Consider the following 8,214-nt stretch of genomic DNA (forward strand, 5'->3'; position numbering starts at 1 on the left):
TGACAGACATTACTACTTCTTCTCTTCAGGTTTATTTATGATAACCAGCTTATGCAAATGTTCAGAGTGGCTGTGGACAAAGGTCAAGCCTGATACCTCTTAGAGTGGCCACACAAATGTGCAGTCATCGTCATTTCTGTTCTGTTGTATAACAATCACACGCCATTCTACTGGAGATGCACATCAGTAACAATAAAATTGAGCAGTTTGACTCCTTCCATCATTTAAAGTCCACTGTCTAAGCTGTGAAGCTACAAAATAGTGAATCACATCATCTGCATACTGTTGAATTTCCAGACACAGATTTAGGTTAGAAATGTAGTAATTTGCTCCTTAACTCATAACCAGGTTGGTTTTCTGTGACACTACTGAACTATTCAGTTGTAAACTTGGAGACATTAACTCGATGTTGATTGATTGTTTTCTAAAAGGCTAAAAACACATGTAACTGCTGCCATCCTATCTGGTGGCGAGCGATAGCGAGGCATCCATGAAGACAGTCAGTATGTATCTCATCTGTACTATTTGTATTTTGGACACTCACTGCTCTCTGTAGTTACTTTGGCTCCTTGTCCAAAAATGACTTTCCAGTTTCCAGAATCAGTCACACAGTGAGTCCGACCTAAATGGTAACTACACTCATTCCTCATGCAGAGACAAGAGTCACAGTTAATACTGGATATTCTGGGTTAAATTAACATGAGCACTACAGAATGTTAAGAGCAGAAATGTGTGAAGTTTATGAAATTATAGTCTCACTTGTAACAAAAGACGTTTTTAAAAATTTAGAAGAATAAATGGAACTCCTCTGAGTCTATTGTTTTAGCTAAAATACCTGTTTTACGGAGTTGTTTATGATTAGTTACGCAGGATCAAGATGAAAAATCAAGATGGCAACAACAAGGATTTTCTGATGTAAAAGGGGGATTGAATCTGTAGATCTTGTTTATCATTACAGACTAAATGTTGATCGTTCTTTACACTGTTTCCCACCAAAATACAGCAGAAATGGTTTAAAGTTCACTCACTGGATTCAACAGTCAACTTCATGCCTTTACCAAAAAGTAGTTTTCGGTTTTCAGTCTCACAGCGTTTCTACCCTCAACAAAAACTACAGCGCTGACACCAATAATCACATCATCTACAACAGGTTTTAGTTCTTCAGATTAAATCTGGTGTTTGCAGAGTCTAAGGTTTACAGAGTTCCCCTAAAAGGACAATTCCATCAAGTGGGCCACATATAGCATGAACAAACAAGCATCCTGGGAAAGCCTGTATCCTCCAGCAGAGTTTCAGGTTTCAGTTCTGTCAAACCAGCATGTACAGATAGAGCTTGAGGCCAAGTGTCCGGGCACTGATGCCATTTTAAGTTATCACTGCTGCTGGGTAAAAACCAGTGATTGTGTGTTTCAGAAAACGCGACATTCTCCCACAAGGGCAAAATCCACTTTGTCTCTCAAGCTTATATTAGACAATTCTGCTAAAATGATCCTGCTACACTGAAAACAGTGCTGGGGGTGTTTCACCTTTACTGCCAGTTAAAAACAGCTGAATATCCCTCAGCAACAACTTTTACAGATCACCGTCACATTTAACTGTAAAGCCAGTGAGCTAGTTAGCATCAAAAACATCGTGATACTCACTGCTCTGTACACTTAGTGTGGCTCCTGCTCCAAAGACGACTCTGTTGTTTCCAGAAAGAGTCACACAGCAAATCTTAGCTGGACAAGAACTACACAAATTGTGTCCTCCTAAATGTCTAGCAAGGTCCAACAAACATTCAACAAACATTAGGTAAAAAACAGAAAAAAATGGGTGCCATATTGTTTGGACCATAATTATTAAATATAATGTTTATGTAATTTGTTGTTGTCACATCTGCCACGACTCAGTGAACAGTGCATTCACACATAATTTGGCAGATGAAATAAAACTATACAAAATGTGAAAATGACCGCAAAATTTGCTTAGATTAATAATTCCTATTTTGATCTCTGAAGTCTACATCTCACCCTCTGAACTTGGATCAATGATCAGTTTTGTTCCTTGGCCAAACCAGATGTGTATGTTTTGTCTGGGTTTAGTACATGTGTCGTACGTATTTGACACTCACGGCCTGGATGGCCAAAGAACTTAATGCTGTAATGTTTGTCATATGAGTCTAATGGGCTGTTCTGACCAAGTGGAGGGGAGCATCATCATTTATCTTCCAAGTATCATTTCAAAGTATATAACTCACCAACAGAGACCAACTTTCTAAGCAGTGCTGACGCATGACTGCATGAATTTCAAGACAATTAACAGACTAAAATCTGAAGACTGACAGTTATGTTTAAATTCAAAACCAGGACCCATCATCAGTTTAATGACCTGGGGTCATGCCAACATTAACTTCAGATTAGCTCCTGTGGTGTTTGTTCATGACAGAACGCTCAATATCTGAAGTTTGAGCTCTAAATGTGATGGACTTCTGAAATAAAACTGATCTAAGAGGACTTACTGGCTTCAACGTTCAGGTGGACTCCCGACCCAAAGATCAGCTTATAAGTTCCAGTATTCACACAACACGAGATGCTGCTACAGAAACTCACAGTGAAACAGGTCACAGCATTGTAATCCTCTGATCTGCATTTTATTTTGATTAAGACTTAAGTTGAAAGCTGTGGTTAACATATTCATTTATTACATGTTTAAGAAAACATCTGCAACTTTCAAAGAAGTTAAACCCTGGTTTCTAGTCACTTAAAGCCATAATATTAAAATTTATAATGTTAAATCACTGAGTTTCTAATTTTACATTTTGTTTTTGAGATCTTGATTAAACCTGATGGGCTCTTATAAGGAACCGAGTCAGCAGCATCACCAGTGAGTGATATTTAAAGAACCAGCCGTGGATGTAATCATATCATCTGCATACAGTTCTACTGCCCTGACAGACCTGCTGCTACGTGTAGGTCCACACACACCTGGTCACGACACAAACAAAGCACTCTCTGAAATCAGAGAAGATACTTTTGGCACCTTGTGTGGTTTCTTTGTTAATATTACAATGCAAATTCCCATTTGTGCTCATCGATACTTCTTAAAATGAATCAACACACAGAGCAGGCGGCGCCGGCTCCATCACAGGTTTCACATTTGTCTAATGAAAATGAGTTTCCTGTAAGAAACATCAGCAGCGGCCAGACTGGGATGGACTCACGTGTCTCTACCGTCAGTTTGAGTCCAGCTCCAAACATCACCCTGGCAGTGTTTGTCCCACAGTGCATACCCACAGGACAAAAACCCCCATAGGCTGCTCGGACACTCAGCCCGAGGGTTCACGTGCACAACACATCCTTTTCAAATAAGACTGAAATAGGCGGTAAAACGACCCTTCTCGTTCATCTGAACATAGACAAACACACACACCTGCTGCTGATCAACATCTTAGAACCACTTAAATTTTACCTGCCAGTCTGAAAAGTGACCATTGGGCTTTACTAAATCTGTTTCCTGTTAGAAAATCTGTGTCACTGTAATAAAGAAACCAGTTTTAAAACCAAGCTATTCAACTTTAAAGATTAAACAGCACACAGCCAGGTTTTCAGCATGAACGTAGCTGAACTTACGGCCGTGAACGCGTAGTTTAGTGCCGGGTCCAAAGATCAGCTTGTTGACATTCACACAGTCTGAGGCTACAGCACACAAACCTCATGTCAACAGACTGTGTGAACAGCAGCGTCTAACCCTCCAAGAGGGTCAGAGTCCAGCTGAAGGAGAAGTCCAGCTCATTTCTTATGCACTGTCAGAAGAATGAGTGTGAGAATCCCACTTCACCATCATTAGACTCACTGAGCTTTTGTCCAGACTCAGGTGTTTGCTGCTTTGGTTCCTTTTAGATTTCTTTGAGCTTGTTGTGTTTGGTATTTTCAAACTTACGTGACTGAACATTCAGCCCAATTCCTTGGCCGAACAGCAGCCGATTCCCCACATTCACACAGTGTTTGTCAGGCTGACACAAACTCACTGCTGCAGGTTCAGCTGTAAACTGCAAGTGATGGCGAACACAACGTGCTTCACACAAAACATTTATGCAGTATTACTTGATGTATCTAAATGCCCTTTGAACACTTCATTGCTCATTATTTGTTCCAGTGGAGGTTTTACTGTGGCGCTTCCTCGTATTAACAGCATCTACGATCAACAGAACTTACTGGGTTCAACGTTTAATCTGGTTCCACTTCCAAAGATGAGCTTCTGTTGACCTCCAGCAGTCACACAACAAGAAGCACCACAACACAAACTGAGCCAAACTTCACTCAGGAAAATGACCATGGAAAACGAATTTAAACATCCAGAGTTTATGTAAAATACCCGCAATTATTATGTATATTATTATTATAATAGTGTTAGGATTAAAAATGATCAAGACTTTCCTTAGTCCCCTAGCTTTTTTAACAGGTTGTATGACACCGAGACGGCAGCTTCATCAAACAAAAGCATTTCTTCCTTTCACCAGTGTCACTCTGCACTGAGACTACGAGCCCAGTCTCTCACCAGTTCAGGCTGCGACCTGCACTCACCTGGTCCAGTATTTAACCTGGTTCCCCTTCCAAAGATGATTTTGTGTCCACTGTCAGCAGTCACACAACAAGAAGCTCCATAACACAAACTCAGCAACGGTGAACTGAACCAGCAACATGCTGCTTAATAACGTCCGAATCAAAAACGTGAGATTTACTGTAGACTCACTGACAAACACTAATATTTGCTTTGAAACGTGCATAAAGAGCATTTGTTGTTTGTATCAAGACTCACTGGGCTCAACGGTCAAAGTGGTTCCACTTCCAAAGATGATCCTTTGAGACCCAGTATTCACACAACAGGAAGGCCAGTGACACAAACTCAACAGTGAGGAACTGAACTTCATTTAGTAAAATGTTTTTAACCGGGAGACCCAATAAGCTTTACTGTTCTCATTAAAATGAATGATTGTCATAAATGTCAGTGGTGACATTTGCAGTAGAGACACTGAGTAAACAGTTAGTGGTTAATGACGAGTTCATTCTGGTAGAAGATTATGATAGACAATTTCTCAGTGAGAGAACTTGGAGAGAATGCAGCTTAAAGTAAAAAACATGTATTCCTACTTACAGAAGCTGAACTGATCTTAATGATGCTCCATATACATTTTTATAATCTAGATCATGACTCACTGGGCTCAACGGTCAAAGTGGTTCCACTTCCAAAGGTGATCCTTTGACTGCCAGTAGTCACACAACAGGAAGGCCAGTGACACAAACTCAGCAGTGAGGAACTGAACCAGACTTCATGTAAAAACACAGGTTTTATATGAATACTATGAAGAAAATGTCAGCTCTAATATCAACTGTGCACAATATTGAGGTGTTTTTGTCCCGATGTTCTGAAGAAATACATCAGTGATTCTGATTAATACTCAGTTGATGCACTTTTTTATGATTATTATTCTATTAACTGATTTTTGTCAGAAGAATATTTCAACTATTTAGACCTCAGTCTTTATAAAAGTCATTGTAAATCCTCGGTCTTCACTGCTAAACCATCATCCAGATATTTAATCCATTATTAGATTGTAAAAATGTCTTACACCTGACGATAGTGTTACACTGAACTGCTTTCTACTGATCTAACAAACTAAAACACTGGTTATGACCAGGATCAGCACTTACTGGATTCAATGGTTAATCTGGTCCCACTTCCAAAGAACAGTTTATACTGGCTTGTACCAGTCACACAACATGAAGCATCATAACACAAACTCAGCAGTGACCAACTGAACCAAACTCCATGCGGAAACACATTTCTACAGCCAGGGCTGGTGTCCTGCTAAAGACTGATACATAATGGTGATGATTCTAGATACTGTACATAATGTACATGTTAAATTACTTAACATTAAAATGTTACTGTTGTTGATCAAAATCATCACGACAATTGTTCATCAAATTTTTCATGTGTTGTTCATCAAATAATGCTCATTTAAAAAGTTCTGCAGTCGTTATTCCTCATCTTTGGTGTAAATTAAAGACTATTTTCTTATTTCCTGACATTTCTGGAGATACAAATTTGCCTTTAAAAACACTTCATATAAACAATATTTATGGTTTACTTCAGCACTTACTGGTTTCAATGGTTAGTTTGGTTCCACTTCCAAAGATGAGCTTATTATAACTTCCAGTAGTCACACATCATCAAGCTCCATGACACAAACTCAGCTGTGACCAACTGAACCAGACTTCATTTAGAAAACTGAAAAATTCTAATTGCACCTAAATATCCTGATGGATTTTAAAACAGCTACTCTAATAGCTGCAGTTTGAAACGTTTGCACACATTATTACTTTCCAGCTGCTTTTCCCATTCAAATTAATGCACAACATGGCTTTTTACTAAATGTATGTACTCCTGTAAATAGAGTATGTCATTATAAAGATGCTTACATACACACAAAATATTTATCGGCAGATATTACTACTTACTGGGTTCAATGGTTAATCTGGTTCCACTTCCAAAGAAGATCCTATTTGCAGCTCCAGTGTTCACACAACATGAAGCTCCATAACAGAAACGTAACAGTGCTCAACTGAACCAGACTTCACTCAGAAAACACAGGATTGTGACACCAGAGACTTCTGTCCCGTTAGAGAAGTCACTGCTTTCACTGAGTATAATTGATTCTGAACACATACTTTAGCTGCTGCTGCTTGTTGGACAGTGGACTCACCTATGGTCACTACTCTTGTCAGTGACTCATTTTATGTTTTAATTATGATCATTAGCATGTTTCAACAGTTCATGGTCATAAAACCTCTCATCTTTGTTGCAGCGGGCGATACTGCTGTGATGTTATACAGTCTGAAATGCTGACATTTTAATTATGTTTGTTTTTGTACACAACCACATCGGTTTTACACTGAATTATATTTTGTGGCGATTTTTTGATCTCGAGGAGTTGACTTCAACTTTTCCTTAAATCCTCTGCATCCTACTTGGTTTTAGAGACCCCGCTATCTAAGTAATATTCATGATATACTGTACGTCACTACTTACTGGGTTCAATGGTTAATCTGGTTCCACTTCCAAAGATGAGCTTATTAGCAGTAGTCACACAGCATGAAGCACCATAACACAAACGCAGCAGTGACAAACTGAACCAAACCCCATTTGAAATTTTACATTTGCTGTAAACAAAATGTAAACTCTCCTGTTAATGCTAGTTATTAGTGACACAGAGGTGTTTTTGTGTTGATAATCTGAATTTTCTGCATTTTAAAAAAATATAATTTTTAGTGTCATTTTAACCATTTCATCTCACAAAGCTTTAAAATCTTTAGAAACTCCAAAACTGCTGTTTCACACCTGACAACATCGTTTACTGAAATGTGTTCCACTTAGTGCTGATTTAACAAACCCCAAAAGCAAACATGATCAGGGTCACTTACTGGGTTCAATGGTTAAACTGGTTCCACTTCCAAAGAACAGTTTAGTTGCACTTGCAGTAGTCACACAACATGAAGCGCCATAACACAAACTCAGCAGCGATGGACTGAACCAGGCTTCATTTAGAAAACATCATTTTAAATGAATCTTGTGTCCAGTCATAAGAACAAATGACCAGTTTCATTTAAATTAAAAACTCTACAAACTCACAAATAATATGTAAAATCTGATGCTCACTGCAGAGGAAAGATACTGACCAAATGGTTTGTTTCAGTGTTTAGGGATTATTATGATCAAGGCAAGTTTTACAGTGAATTATGGTCTAAATGATAACGGCTCAGTGTCTCTGAAGGCAACTGCTCACTAACCTCCGAGTCCACATCACTAAAGCATTTTGTTTTTGTATCTGCTTTGCTGGTTTTGTATGTTCTCATGTCAAACACTGTAGTTTTATTTATGATCTGCATTAGCACTTACTGGGTTCAATGGTTAAACTGGTTCCACTTCCAAAGATGAGCTTATCTCAACTCCCAGTATTCACACAGAGTGAAGCTCCACAGCAAAAACTGACAAACTGAACCAGACTCCATTTAGAAACCCGATAAAACACTCTCATATTCTGATTAGATTTCTAGATAACTAGTTTTAAAAAGTTCAGTGTTTGTTCTTCTCATAAAGTCGATTCCTAATTTGTACATTTGAGACTTCTGCATAAACTATTACTTTTTGTTCCAGAGGATCTATATACAC

This window comes from Monopterus albus, unplaced genomic scaffold (assembly GCF_001952655.1).
Source record: "Monopterus albus unplaced genomic scaffold, M_albus_1.0 scaffold316.1, whole genome shotgun sequence".
In the NCBI taxonomy this organism is placed as follows: Eukaryota; Metazoa; Chordata; class Actinopteri; order Synbranchiformes; family Synbranchidae; genus Monopterus; species Monopterus albus.